This window comes from Haliotis rufescens, unplaced genomic scaffold (genome assembly GCF_023055435.1).
Source record: "Haliotis rufescens isolate VD_foot unplaced genomic scaffold, xgHalRufe1.0.p SCAF_11, whole genome shotgun sequence".
NCBI classification, from domain to species: Eukaryota; Metazoa; Mollusca; class Gastropoda; order Lepetellida; family Haliotidae; genus Haliotis; species Haliotis rufescens.
The window spans coordinates 2,458,673-2,472,903 of NW_025963791.1; positions in this window are offsets into that span (position 1 = coordinate 2,458,673).

Genomic DNA, 14,231 nt, shown 5'->3' on the forward strand with positions numbered 1-14,231 from the left:
TCTTGCCATATTTATTTCTGACCTACCCAATCCGAAAACTTTATGTTTCGTTTAGGACGAATCCAGGCTTTTTTTCTTCGAGTCTGGCCAACCCTCCCCATCACCCCAATCCCCATCCAGTCCCCACACGTATGTATAAGCTCCAAACAATAATCGAACAGTCTTGATAGTTCAAGTGAGTGAGTGAGTGAGCGAGCGGGTGGGTTGTTGGGCGAGCGAGCGAGCGAGCGGGTGAGTGAGTTTAAGTCCATTTTCAGAAGTAATTCAGTTATTTTAAATCATTTTAAAAGTGGAGGAAAACCCTAAGAGAAAATGGTCATGGACGATTGCCATTTTGCTGAAACAAACAAATATGGGTAGGTGGATATGTGCGAAAATAGGATTCAAACCCAGCATCATATAATTCTGGCGATTCTAGCTAAGGGACACACCTCTCTACAGTGAATAGCGGCGCCCAATGTGACCCACGCCACATGTTATAGAAAAACATGCTTCGTTCCTTAAAAAACCCCATTCCATTTCCGTTTGTTCTGAAAGAGAATGTATTCTGAATTCGAAGGCCTGGTTGTAATTTTGCAAAAAAAGGGTCAAAGAAAGATATCACAAACCACGGGATATTACGAGTAATTTCCAATGATGTAACGTGGTAGCCTCGTACTGTAAACTGCCTTCATTCCACGCCAAAACATTATCGTCAATCATAGCTGTGCGTTGTCAGCGACTGTCATCTGGCGGTCTTAATTACATTGTGAATATGCCAGACCAAGATCAAGTTTAGACCACAGGTGACCGTGATTACAGCATGATAATGTCTATAAAGTTGACCGCCCTGAGTCGCCGCACGTTCCACGGTTCTCATTAAAGCGGTTATCAACCTGAACAGGGAGCGACCGGGACGTAGGCTGCTGTGTGAGTTAATAAACAAGGGGAATAATGATGCACATTTGCAACAGCAGCTTGAAAAAGCACGTACACACCGACAAAAGCACGTGTTGGGTGTTAAAATTGCGCGAACCTCAACAGGGGGTTATCTCAACATTACGTCTTTCTGGATGACACAGGGACGGGACATAGTTCCTGATAGTTCTTCAAGTTATCCAATTAAGTACAAGGATAGAGCCTATTGCACCTACGTCTGGATGACCGAGGTCCATCCGCATTGGTACAATTTGTGAATCGCGGATACACACTGATATCCTGCCAAATACAATAATTCAATGTACCAGGGGGACAAATAAAATAAAAGCTGCAAAGTTATCTCCCTTTCTTGTCCACCTCCTACCCCTCATTATCTCTCTCTCTCTCTCTCTCTCTCTCTGCCTCTGTCTCTCGTTACCACTCTCTGTCCACCCACTCCTCCCTCCTTCCCTCGGTTGACCGCCTCCGTGGTCTGGTGGTAGTGCGTCTGCCCGGAGAGCGGAAGATCCGGGGTTCGATCGCCGGCCACGTCATACCAAATGACGTTAAAAGTTGGTACTTGTTGTTACCCTGCCTGGCGCTCGGCATTAAGAGGCTAAGACAAGGGCTGGTCGGCTTGAAGTCAGTGTTCTGTGTCTGAGTGGGTTATTCATGTTAAACTGCGGCATTGTATCTCAGTTGGCGAGCACTGCAAAAGCGGCATCAAACCGTACTAGTACAAGCAGCCACACACACTCACACGAGCATGTACAAGTGCAATAATCTTGGACGCGAAGTCAAACCCCATTTCACCACCAACCCTCGACCTTTCACCTCTCTCTTGCTTCTATCCATCTTTATCTCTTGTCACATTCTCTCTCACTTTGTGTGTGTCTCTCTCACTTTGTGTGTGTCTCTCTCACTTTGTGTGTTCTCTCACTGTGTGTTTCTCCCTCAGTCTGTGTGTCTCCCTCACTGTCTGTGTGTCTCTCTCACTCTGTGTGTCTCTCTCACTCTGTGTGTCTCTCTCACTCTCTGTGTGTCTGTCTCACTTTGTGTGTGTCTGTCTCACTCTGTGTGTGTCTCTCTCACTCTCTGTGTGTCTCTCTCACTCTGTGTGTCTGTCTCACTTTGTGTGTGTCTCTCTCACTTTGTGTGTCTCTCTCACTTTGTGTGTCTCTCTCACTTTGTGTGTGTCTCTCTCACTCTACGTGTGTCTCTTTCACTTTGTGTGTCTCTCTCACTTTGTGTGTGTATCTCTCTCACTCTGTGTGTTTGTCTCTCTCACTTTGTGTGTCTCTCTCAATTTGTGTGTCTCTCTCACTTTGTGTGTGTGTCTCTCTCACTCTGTGTGTTTGTCTCTCTCACTTTGTGTGTTTCTCTCTCACTCTCTGTGTGTGTCTCTCTCTCTCTGTGTCTCTCTCATTCGCTCGCTATTATCATTTTATTTGGAATAAGAAGTTTAGTCAAATATAACATATATAATTATCAGCTGTTTTTTGTCTTTAGTTTTTAGAAATCTATGATTGTGGGTTCGAATCCCGGTTCGCCCCGATTATGTTTCTAGGTTTGTCAGCACCATACCCGTGCCCGTGGGTTTCACCGAAGTGGTAAACGTCTGTGACCTGCATCACTTTGGGCTTTCCTTCCACATTAAGCTGACACGCCGCGATATAACTGGAATACTGTTAAAAGCGGCGTTAAACCAAACTCACTCACTAGTCTCCCTTTATCGCCATCTCTAAATGTCTTCATTCGATCTAACACCTCGTAGTCACTCATTGTTCAATCTGTGCTATTTTCTCTCCTCCGTGTTTGGTTCAAAGAGTGACCAGTGCAACTATTGGCAAACGGGTTCCAAGCCTTCCCATAAATCAGATTCTTCCACGGCATCAAAGACTGCATATTAGATAATTGTAAATTGGAACAACCGCGCCGGTGCTTTACAGCCCGATGACAAGTAGAATCCAGTGACCTCAACACATCACCATATAATCTAGTTATTCAAACCTATCATGTTCTTCTGAAACACAGTACCCACATGTTAAGATAGTGATTCAACGTTTACTCTTCTTATCGACCAGCCACTTAACTGGCGGTCCTATATTACAGAATTGTCTTTAATATATCATGATTCAGAGAGAGAGAGAGAGAGAGAGAGAGAGAGAGAGAGAGAGAGAGAGAGAGAGAGAGAGAGAGAGAGAGAGAGAGAGAGAGAGAGAGAGAGAGAGAGAGAGAGAGAGAGAGAGAGAGAGAGAGAGAGAGAGACTTTAGATATTAACAAATCGAATAATAGAGGTGTGTTGTTTGAGCAGTTTATAATCCCTTGGTGTTTCGCTTCCTCCCAAAATATCGATATGTGTTTGGGTGCGGAGATCGACGGTCAGTTGTTCACAATCCCGGTTAACGTTCATCAGAACGCTGTCAAATACAGATACAGATATCACTTAACCCCTAGTGTCAAGCTACTTCACTACATAACCAAAGGAGGCCGATAATTACTCGTCCGAATTACCATACTAAATTAACTTACTTCCCCTTACATATACAGCACCCTATGTTCAATCGATAGAAAGCTATTACAACATCGAGTTACCTCAAGTAAATATATGGTCATTTCAAGAGTTCATTAATAATAACACTGTTTATAAAATGTTTTGAAATATTCGAAAATTATATTAACGACTAACCGATGATGCAGGTTAACTCCTTGCAACATATTACCCAATGCAATGGGGAAATACACTCCAAATAAAGCGTTAACGAGGGCTGATGAAATTACAACAAAGTTTGCTAGTCTTCGGGCGCCATTGAGGCACGTGTTTTAGTTTCATGTCACGACAAGGTTGCGTTCCTTCGGGAGACTTTGGAGACGTAGGCTTTGCACGACGACGCCGAACCAGTTTCCTACTTCGGAATTATTATTGACGTTTCAAATGGAGAATAGACAATTTATTCAATGATTAATCGTTATAGTCTCCACTGTAGGCTTATTTCTGGTAATTACGTTTCAATAATTCACAAGAGTTTGAGATCAGTAGATTATAATTTGATAACATATAACTGTAATGGAATAGTTTGTTATGATAACGTGAGAAAACACCTCCAACAGTCGCCGTCAACAACATGTTCACTTGTGTGACGCAGTAGACTTGTGAACGCTATTGACATGTTTAATTTCCAAGCAAAATGAAGGGGTGCTATGACATGGCGGGTGGAATGAGTGATTTGTGTTTTGTAACTGAGGTCATGCATGGCGCTTAGGCGTCTAATTTCTGATAATTGTAATCTTGCAGTTGGTACTGGTCGATGGCAAGCCTACATTAAAATCCCAAGAGAAAGTCTTTTGAATTACACCGCTGTTGATTGTGTTTTTCATCATATATAAACTTATGAGGTGAGGTGAGGTGAAATTGGGTTTAACGTCGCGTTATATAGCGTGTGTGTGTGGCTGCTTGTACTAGTCCAGACGGATGCCGATTTATAGTGCTATCACACTGAGATACCATGCGCAGTTTAACATGAATACCTCACTCAGACACAGTATACTGACTCCGAGCCGACCAGTCCATGTTTTAGCCCCTTAATGCCGAGCGCCAGACTGGGTAACGACAAGTACCATCTTTTAACGTCTTTTGGTATGACGCGGCCGGGGATCGAACCCCGGACCTTCCGCTCTCCGGGCAGACGCTCTACCTCTAGACCACGGAGGCGGTTCAAACTTATAAGGATCTTCGTAATGTATATGTCGAGTACTACACATTCATATAAATGAGGGGCGGTGGGATAGCCTAGTGGTTCAAGTGTTCGCTCGTCACACCGAAGACCCGGGTTCGATACCCCACATGGGTACACTGTGTGAAACCCATTCCTGGTCTCACACGCCGTGATATTGCTGGAATAGTGCCACAAGCGGCTTAAAACAATTCCCACTCACTCATAAAGGTGAGGTGAAATTGGGTTTAACATTGCGTCCAAGATTATTGCACTTATATAGCGACGTGCATGCACGTGTGTTTGTGTGTGTGGCTGCTTGTACTTGTACGGACTGATGCCGATTTACAATGCTAGCACACTGAGATACCATGCCGCAGTTTAACATGAATACCCCATTCAGACACAGTTTATTGACCCCGAGCCGACCATTCCTTGTTTTAGCCCCCTAATGCCGAGCGCCAGACTGGGTAACAACAAGTACCATCTTTTAACGTCTTTTGGTATGACGCCGGGGATCGAACCTCGGACCTCTCCGGGCGGACGCTCTACCACTAGACCACGGAGGCCGTCCTCACTCATAAAAATGACATTGTAAGTGTGACGCTTGACATTAGTTTCTTCTGAAAATAAATAACAATCTCCAAATAAATCAATTCCCTGATCATAATACTATGGATGACAAAATGTTTATTGCGTCAGTTAGACTGGTACAGACCAGAGATTAATTGACTGTCATCTTGTATTCTATGTGTATTAATTAGCAGCATTAAATTCGAAGGGAATACTTTGAGCATACTACATGTAGCGCAGATGCGTGTATAATATCTCAGGGTTAGTAACACCAAGTACACCATGTAAGCCACGAGATCAGGCTGGTTACAATATGTGACCTTGTTGATATAGTGTCACCTAGTGAATTGTTGCTCAAGGTATCAACCAGTGGTTGGCTTGATCCAGACTCAATCACTCAACATATTATGGTTCGTGGTCGTGTTTAGCTTTTTTTAGCATTGCCGTTGTGCTGTGCTTTGATATTGATTTTTTATTCTAAGAAAAAAAGCAAGAAATGTCTTTTACTATTGATAGATTTCGAAAAAGCCTTTGTCACAGCATCTGAAGAATGTACCAATTAGTTCTGTACAAGTTTGGATTTGGTCCATGTATGTTACAAGGAATTTGGGGAATTGTCTTTAAAAAAACAAACAATGTCCCAGAAGATGATTAAAAAATATATGATTCAAACTGTCCAAAAAAGGAAATTGTCCTACATTGTAAATACATTGTTGAACACTGCTTTTTTGAAACATAGAATTAGGCTCATAGCCTTAATTGAAAAAAATCTGGGTTTTCAGCTGTTGCTATAAAAAAAGTATCTAGTCTCCATCGCAGCCTCCAGTAAGCTAGGACGATATGCTAACTAGCCCATCTTTTCATAGATGGTTCAGGTACAAGTTTTGAGGCTTCTATGGATACTTTTTCTGCTTTTTATCAAGTATGTCGAATGAAAATGAACTTTAAAACTAAGGCCAAATGGCTTGGTTTGATGATAGGTAGCAATATTAAATCATGTGATGAATGTGATTGGCATCATAGAAATGATGTTGTATTTATACTCCTTAATCCACAGCTACATGGTGTCTTGGTTATCAACTAGGTAACGAATTAAGACGATTTCAAATGTTAAGGTTAACTAAATAAATTTAACCTTACACTAATGGGTAAAAGAACGGTCATAGAAACATGAGCACTTTAGTATATATTTGCTCAGCCCTTCCTCATCCTCCTAAAACATTTAACATTCATTGATGATCTAGTGAAAATCTATTAAAATATGTTTCTACATCTTTAGTATAAAAAATAATATGAATTAGTTGACAAATTCATAATAATTATAAAAGATACTATTTATGTGGAAATTGTTACTGTTAGTGTTGCAGTTGTGCGAGAGGTCAACCCAACTGATATAATTAGTCAATAATGTATAACTGTTTCTGTCCCGTTCGATATCCTGGCGTGACGTGTCATATGTCCTTGAATTAAAATGTTATACATGTATAAAGATTGGTCAATGTATATGCCTGCAGGAGTGTATTTTTGTTTTTTTTATAAAAAAGAAGGCCCATTTTCGTATTTTGGGCGTATGAATACAATATTTATTTGATTGTTTAAGCGATGCTGTGTTTGGATGTTTTGAGCGATGCTATGCTTGGTTGTGTTGTTTGGGGCAATTTTTGGTTGTTTTGTGGGATGCTCTATTTGGTTGTTTTGTACGATGCTGTCTTTGGTTGTTTTGTGCCATCATGTGTTTGGGTGTTTTGTGCGATGCTATGTATGGTTGTATTGTGCGATGCTATGTTTGGTAAAGTTGTGCAATGCTGTTTGAGCTATGTTAGGTTTTGCTGTTCTGTGGAATGCGTAGTTGTTTGTGCTATGCTATGTTTGTTTGTGGTGTGCTATATTTGTATGTGTTGTTCTATGTGCGGTTATACTGTGCAGTGCTATGCTTGGTAATTTTATGCTATGCCATGTTTGGTTGCGTTGTGATAATGTATTTGGTTGTGTTGCGCTGGCTATGTGCGGTTCTGCTGTGCTATGCTATGTTTGGTTCTTTTGTGCTGTTGCATTTTTGGTTGTGATGTCCAATGCTGTGTGTAGTTGTTTTCTGCCATTCTAGATTTGTGTTTGGTTATGTTATGTTACACCGTGATTTGATATATTGTGCTATGGAATGTTTGGTTTTTGTGTTGTCCTGGGTATGTTTGGTTGTGTTGTCCTCTGCTGTGTTGTGTTGTGTTATGGTTGGTTATGTTATGTTACACCGTGATTTGATATATTGTGCTATGGAATGTTTGGTTTTTGTGTTGTCCTGGGTATGTTTGGTTGTGTTGTCCTCTGCTGTGTTTGGTTGTGTTGTGTTATGGTTGGTTATGATATGTTACACTGTGATTTAATATGTTGTGGTTTGGTATGTTTGGTTTGCGCGTTGTGCTATGTTGTGTTGTACTTGAATTGTTTATGACGTATGATGTATTTTGTAGGGATGTGTTGTTATATCGATATCAGGGGCGGTTGGATAATAGCCTATAATAATAAAAGCATTTGCTCTCTTCAAACCAAAAGGGTTTAGCTTGAAAAATTGGTAACATGTGGGTAGTCCATTCATGGAATCCCCTGTTCCTGGATATTGCTGAAAGCGACCTAAAACCCAAATAAGCACATGGACTTAAAACAAAATAGTTTGCCTGTCAGTGACGGTGGGTTATAAGGGTTCGATTCCGACATAACCATATGTCCAACTAATTTATGGTGTCGCTCGTCAAGATATTGCTGTAACACTGCTAATAAAACCCTACAATATAACTTACTTTATGTTGTGCACCAATACCTAGCCGCACTGTCCTCGAATGTTAACACCTGACTGGACGTAAGCCACAAAGGAGATGAATGCTCCAATCACCTTCACTTCCCCTTCCAGATATTTTGTTCATTTAATATCCGTTCTTTGCTTATCCAGACTATATTCGTAACGACCAGATATCGACCGACGGTGTTACAGAGTACTAGAGGCCAGAGAACGGCTATTTAGGTGCCGTTTGATAAATAGATTCTGTGGAGTTGCAAATTTAAGGCTATATTTTGTACTTTCAAATAAATAACCACAGACACAAAAATATGATATTTTAAATGAAACCTACTGTGAATCCTTTATACAGGCAAATTGTAAATGCAGTTCAACAGCGACACACATAAGTTGTAGTCTGTTGTCGAACAGTAATAACAATATAATTCCAAATTAACTTGTTTTTCAGACACTTTTGGTTTCTTAGACTTTTATTTTGATAATGATAATGAACACATATGCATTCAATGAGGAACGTTTGAAAAACAACTTTAGAGGCTTCTTTTTGTTCATACAACTGTATCTTAATTCGTATGCTGAGATATGGGTATAGGCAGACGTATGGTCGTTGTTGGTAGTGGTTCAAAGTTGGCATCCATAATCAGTGTCATCGATCTGAAACAGAAGTCCAGACTCGAGTGTTTATAGGCCAACGTCATATGACAAGAGTACATGTATTGCTAGGTGCAGCGTTTGGCAACTCATACTTTTTCATGAAAATTGTGTGAGTGGCGGGTGCTACGGTTATACATATAACCAGTAGAGCATGATCATGCTTTCTCTTTTCGCGAACACCTCGTTGATTGTCAGTTGTCCATTCATATATTTTATTTCCATCACTGTGTTCACCTTTGACGCCGTATTGAATCAGTTTTTGTGGATAATCGAGATTGATTATTCTCTGGCTTTGATGTTTCGAATTTTCAGTATTATTTGTCCAGACCCCAGACAGTCAATTCTGACTCGTTCGCTGATAGGCAAGGGTGACGGTATGCTTAAAAGCTTGTTTTAAGCACAAAATAAAAGCAGTACCTACATGACTTTTTGTTTTTTATTTGCACATTTACCTGTTTATATCCGTTTGCTTTATCCTGCCGAGAAAACTACCCATTATGTGATAAAATAACATACTGAATACAATGTCATAAACAGTAATTTCTTTGACATATTCATGTGCAACGGTAATAATGTGTGAAGCCCAACATCTGGAGTACCCCGCCGTGATGTGACTTGAATATTGTTGAAAGCGGCCTTAAACCAGAACTAGTGACATATCACATACACAACCTTTGCACTTAGCATATGCCTAACATTTTTCAGAAAATAATTAAGAAAAGACAATCGACTAACCATACCACAGAGACTGGTCCGTATCAATAACGTCCCCTCTCTGAATATCTTGGTCAGGATATTAAATAAAATATTTAATATGCATAATTATACTTTTCCGTATTGAAATAAACAAGCGCTTTTTTGACCCCTGTTATCTTCAAAGCCCCCAAAACAGATATGCAAATCGTTACCCCAGAGACAAGGTTCCATCTGTTCGTGTCAACAGTTGAAAAAGTAGGGAAAGAGGGAAGGGGGTTGTCCATTAACAAAAACATGTCCATGTGTGCGTGAATCACCTAGCGACAAATTCGTCACGATCAGCGTTTCCATCTTTGCTTAATGATTACATTTCAACGGTTTGTAGGGGGCGTAGAATCCAATGCTTATTACAGGAGTGCCTTATTATTGTGGTCATATAACTGAGGCTGATTAGAACTGCCAATGTCCTGTTTGTGTAGTATTTCCGTTACATCTGCGTGAATGAGACACAGACATGATACACCGCTTCAGCTTAGTCATTGATCGAAAGGTTATTGCAGATGGCAAATAGATTTGCTTGTGACATTTTGAATTGGGTTATGACGATTTAATGTGTTTGTGAAACCCTGTGGCGTTGCATTTGTATAGATAGTGACTGTTGGATAATACAATATTTACAGCAGTAGCTCAAGGAACATCAGAAATGAATCACCTTCATCCGTATTATTCCTCACGATTTACCTTTAATCACTTAACTGTCCTTTATATACTTTGTATATCCCATAGGGGCGGTCGGGTAGCCTAGTGGTTAAAGCGTTCGCTCGTCACGCCGAAGACCCGGGTTCGATTCCCGACATGGGTACAATGTGTGAAGCCCATTTCTGGTGTCCCCCGCCGTGATATTGCTGGAATATTGCTAAAGGCGGCGTAAAATCAAACTCACTCACCTTATCCCATAGCGATTCAAGGACACACTGATGGTAAACGCCACCGATGGGGATCGGATATTTAAACTGTGCGAGCTGGCTGATTGTGTTTCATCGTAGTACAACGGCTTTGATCGGTGCTCGTGCTGTCAACCACTTGCTTGTATGGCGCGCGCACGATTAATGTCGGTCGTGATGAAGCTTGAATATTGCTGATGTTGTGTGAACAACATTCACTCACTCGCGGGCACATTCCTTTCATGGAACACACAAGTCTAAACATGTGTTTGTGAAATAATGGTGAGCAGTGGAAGGCGCTTTGTCATAGTTCTGTAATTTTATGTATACAATATATATTGCCGAAAATAGGTTCGACATGGATGTCAGTGCTTTGCCGCTTTCTTTTTCACGTTTGTTACATGGGTAACATCGGAATTTCTGTTCATTTCTGGCTTAGTCAAAACAAGGTGATTTGGCCAAGAAGTTTAATTTAAGCGTCTTATATATATCGATGATCTGATATCGTTCAATAACAATCAAATAGCCAATTCCGTTCCACTGATTTACCCACCTGAACTAAGAATAAAGAACAGTGAGACTGTCTCATCTGTTTCATATTTAGATCTCTGCATAATGATTAAGAATGACAAAACACTTTCCACAAGACTGTATGACGAGAGAGATGACTTTCAAATAGTCAACTTTCCCTTCATGTCGAGCAGTATTCCAGCCGCTCGAGCCTTTGGTGTTTACATTTCGCAACGTTTGTGATCGAGCATACATCGAGCATGCTTTTTCTACCAAGATTTCAAAGTGCGTCATACGACTCTTGCTCAGAAGTTGTTTGATCAAGATTACAACATTCAAGGCCTCAGTAAATCTTACAAATATGTTCATGGTAGACATGAAGGGGGCATTTCCAACTTTGAGGCAGTGACAAAAATGATGTCCGATGCAATTTCCTATTTTGACTTGTATCATATGTTCCCATGTTTTTTCAGGTGAACAATTGACTTGCCATTGCATGTGTTTCTGACGGGTGCCACTAGTAGGATACGCTCACCTTTTCGCGAACACCTGGTATCGTTACTATTTGATAGTGATTCATAAACACATGCTTATGATATAGTCGGAATTGTATAGTCGACTCTGCTTTGTGCAGAGATTTCCATTGGCTATGGAAAGAGTTTTGTCGCTTTATTAAAATAGGCCATATGTTGATACGTGTCGAAATAACTATGAACAAGTGTAAACGTAAATACGAATGCGTGTCACGGATACGGATCCGGGGCGAAATAAACCCGACCAGGTATTATCCCGGGTATAAAGGGGTTTTGCTTAAATGTAACAATCGCCAGCCTGAGCAATGTTTCTGGAGCAATGATCCCGACAGTGGCCACAGGTGAAATATTTCCAGATAGTACTATTCATGTTGGTCCAGATAAATAAACGACTCGAAGAATAGATTGTATATGTCTTGTGGGTTTGCCTGCTGCAGCTCCATCGATAGGAACTGCTTGGCAGTTCTAATTCCCTGGAGGTGTTTCATGTCCTGTTTTGGTCCATCCCGCCACAAAGCTAGACATATCCTTACTTTACACGGATCAAATTGAACATTGGCATCTTTTGGGGGAGTTGTGGTTTTCTCTTTTCTTTATAATTTATAACGTCAAACACGCCAACCATGATTGCGGTTAGTTGTTGTTTGACGTCGATAGGATAAAACATGGATTCTTACAGTGGTATATCGTAGATGGGACCATTTGGGTTGGATTCTAGGTTCTGATAGTCATGTTTTTCTTTATGAGTCAAACATGTTTCTTAAAATAAATCAAAGAATTGCATGTTTAGTAGTGATGAATTTGGTTTGACGCTGTTTTAAACAGTATTTCAGTTACATCAGAGTGTGTGAGCCTAATGTGTGAGCTAAGTCTGGGATGAAGCAGGTCTGAGAACAATGGTGAAACCAACAAGCACAGATATGATGCTGACACATAATGACAATGAGAGTGCTCTTCATTTGCTAGGATTATGGCGCGACGATGGGATGGCAAAAGGGCAACGGGCAATGTATAAAAGACATTGGGTCACACTACAAACCCTAGAGAACATTATTTGTTGCTGTTGTTGTTTTTGTGAGATAATCTAATGATTAGATACATGAATTCATGATGGTCAGTTTTAATTCAGACGAAATGATTGTAAACGCCATAAACATGATGATAATTGTGAAGGAAGACATTAAAAATGTCCCGCTGATAATGGCACCGTGAGCTGTACACGTAAGGAGAAATTATGATGTTAAAAACTGTTATAGATTAGACTTTGCTATAACCTTCATGAAATGAAACATCAAATCCTTACGCCTGGCTCATTTTATGAATAACGTGTTTGTAATCATCTAAAGCGCACGTAAAAGGTACACTATAAGGACAAATGTTAAATGGCGCCACAAAAGTTAACCCTTTCCATATTAAATAAAATCTATGCCAAAAGCAAAGTCAATTGTGCGATTCCTACTATATGATGGGCATGTGTCTTCATATCTATGAGAGAACATTATTCCAGTTATATCACGACAGGGCAACATAACGTGTGGATTCTCAAAAACTCAAAGCATTGGCTTGTCTTTTTGCAATCCCAGAAAAGCTTCAAATTCAATTCTGTCGAAATATTTGGATTTTCCACTTTGTACACCACAATCCCAAATGACAAACTTAAGGAAAAACTTCATTCCTTGATCCATGGGTCTTTTGTTACAAAAGGTGGTTAACACAGACACAGTTACATATCTATTTTCAGAGGTTCAGGGCGATTTGTGAAAAATGAAAGCAAATGCCATCTAAAGTTGACTGAGAAAACAATATATGCTACACTTCCTCATTGATAACATCTATGAAAATCTTTGGGATAGGACATTTAGGCAAGAAGTAGGCATTCCAATGTGTGCCAGTTGTGCTCGCCTTCTTGCGGATCTGTTTCTTTATGCAATGAATCGGAATTTCTGCTCGGATTGGCAAAATCAAAAGAAGGTAATTTGAACAAGCAGTTTAACTTAAGCTTCAGATATATCGATGATCTGATATCGTTCAATAATCATCAAATAGCCTATTCCCTTCCACTTATTTACCCATCTGAACTGGAAACATAGGAGAGCAGTGAGACCGCCTCGTCTGCTGCATATTTAGATCTATGCATAATGATTCAGAATGACAAAAAACACTCTCCACAAGACTGTATGACAAGAGGGGTAACTCCAACTCTCCAAATAGTCAACTTTCCCTTTATGTCGAGCAATATTCTAGCAGCTCTAGCCTTTGGTGTCTACAGTTCACATCTTTTGAGGATACTTTCGTGCATCCTCTATGACTTTCAACGAAGATTTTAAAGAGCGTCATATGACGCTTGCTCAAAAGTTGTTTGATCAAGGTTAAAATGCAACATTCAAGGCCTCGGTAAAACTTTTAAAAAGTTCGTTGGTTGTTTTACCCCGCACTCGGTAATATTCCAGCTATATGATGGCGGTTTCAAAAAGTGTTATGGTGGACATGTGGAGGAAATTTCAAAGTTTGAGTTATTGTCACTGAGGCGTCAAATTTGGAAATGTCCTGCACATGTCCACCGTTTCAAAAAGTCTTATGGTGGACATGTGGAGGACATTTCCAAATTTGACGCATCAGTGACTATAACTGTCCGATGCACTTTCCTATTTTGACTTGTTCAATTTGTTTCCGTGTTTTTCAGATGAACTATTGACTTGCCTTTGACGGGTGCCACCGGTGGTGCAGGATACCCTCACTTTTTCGCGAACAGGTGGTATCGTCACTGCTTGGTAGCGATTCATAAACACATGCCCAGGATACAGGCGGATCGAACAATCGACGTTCCAGTACCTTGTGGCTGTAGAAAGAATTTTGTCCAATTTATTATCAGAACAGAGTTTATTTCGTATAGTCTGGCCGTGAGGTCAATAGTACAGA